Here is a 1,844-nt window from a genome sequence, read left to right as displayed (position 1 = left end):
ATGCATTTTATAATGATATATTAAGCAATTTATAAAGATTAATCTTGTGTAATTTAGTTGTAGGTCTATACAGTTATTCATTTCATTGTATTATGCGAGTTATTTCCTGTTTGTTATATTAAAAATAATGTTTGAAACTTCTGGGCATTTTATATGAAATATACTTTAATCACAAGATTCAAAATAAATGTTTATTTCAAAGTCAAGAACACGTACATCATACATTTTTCTATATGAAAACTAAAAATTTCAATAAAACAAATTCCTAGTGTGTTTGCGCACACCTGGCGAATAAAGCTAATACTGATTCTGATTCTGATAGTATTAGTTGGTCAGGTGCTGGCGAAAAAGATGTGTCTTTAGATGTTTTTTGAAAATGGCTGTTTGAATTGAGATCGGGAGGTCATTCCACCAGCCGGGCACAGTCCAGGAAAAGGTCCGTGAGAGTGATTTTGTGCCTCTTTGGGATGGCACCACAAGGCGCCGTTCACTTGCAGAACGCAAGCTTCTGGAGGGCGCATAAGTTTGAGCTAGAGAGTTTAGGTATATTGGTGCAGCACCAATGGTTGTCTTGTAGGCAAGCATCAGTACCTTGAATTTGATGCGAGCGGCTACTGGTAGCCAGTGTAAACTGATGAGGAGAGGAGTAACGTGAGCTTTTTTTTTGGCTACATGCGAGAAGGCCCGCCAAGAGAGCATTACAATCAAATGAACAACTCATTTTGTTATGACAATCCTACAAAAATAATTCCCCTGAACACAAGATGAAATATGAAGGGCATTCTGGAAGCTTCTGATTGTTCCAGGAGATTGCTGAGGGCCTTTTTCTTGTCCTCTTCCTCCATTATAAGGAAAAGAGGCTCTTCCACTGGCCCCCTGAGCAGATGTCTATTGTAATGGAGCCATTTCACAACTTCTGTCTGCGATTACTGGGATCTCCTTCATTACAGAATATTAAAGGAAAATTTAACTTTAATATTTCTTATGAATGTGTGTATATAGATAGATAGACAGATTTGAGACATACCTCATAAGTGTAGCCTGTTATCCAATTGGAAGTGCCTCTGGTAGGGTTTCTGCACTGTAATATACATGTATCTTGGTTAATTTCAAATTGGTCAGAAGGGGGTGCAAATGTAATGGTGTGCTGGAGGAAATGTCCAGTACCTTTCAGAGAAAACCATCTGGAGTCCACCATCTCCGTATGATTGGAATGTCACACTGGAAGACACAAACATAGAGAAATCTTTAAATATCAACTGCTACAACATCATAAAGGTAAATTACGTTAACTGATAACTACTTACAGGTGTTAAATCAAAGGGTGCTCCCAGACAAGATGTACTGGAAAACAACAAAAAAATAAGAATATTCTCCCTGTAAATGGCACAAAAAAAACCTTCCTTGTTCCTTATTTAACAACTAAATAATCACACCAATAACTGGTTGCAAAAATGTATAGTATAGCCTAAAATTTGGCTGGCTTAAACATGCTGGTCAAGCAGAAAACTGCTGGTAATTGCTGTAACCAGTGTTGGGGAAAGTTACTTTATTGCAATATTGCAAATAAGCACAATGAGTCCGTGCTGCTTCTGCACCGCATACGAAACGCACTCGGACCACATACGCACTGCAGACGGAGTATGTGTGAAACGGGCGTGAAACAGGCGTTAACACTCGTTGCACTGCTGCAGCTCAGGTAATGTGTCAGCTCTCTGAATCCTTATATGTCTCTACAAGAGATGAAGCCACACACAATTATCTCAATGATGACAAATAGGATTAAAATAACTAAACTACAAGTTAATATTAACACACAAACAATGCATATAACAGAGGGAATT

General features: G+C 38.1%; 1 long non-coding RNA gene across 1 annotated transcript; it reads right to left on the bottom strand.

Annotated features, from left to right (window-relative positions):
* Nucleotides 1-823: 823 nt before the first annotated feature.
* On the bottom strand, nucleotides 824-1,273 carry LOC107755636 (uncharacterized). The gene is made up of 3 exons (XR_001641721.1): nucleotides 1,168-1,273; nucleotides 1,028-1,081; nucleotides 824-888 (listed from the first exon to the last, which is right to left on the bottom strand). It is a non-coding gene; the product is annotated as an uncharacterized LOC107755636 (long non-coding RNA).
* Between the last annotated feature and the right edge of the window lie 571 nt (nucleotides 1,274-1,844).

Source organism: Sinocyclocheilus rhinocerous, unplaced genomic scaffold, assembly GCF_001515625.1.
Source record: "Sinocyclocheilus rhinocerous isolate Xijiao unplaced genomic scaffold, SAMN03320098_v1.1 scaffold3186, whole genome shotgun sequence".
In the NCBI taxonomy this organism is placed as follows: Eukaryota; Metazoa; Chordata; class Actinopteri; order Cypriniformes; family Cyprinidae; genus Sinocyclocheilus; species Sinocyclocheilus rhinocerous.
Note: the sequence above shows the minus strand (reverse complement) of the source record. Positions and strands in the feature narration are given on the sequence as shown.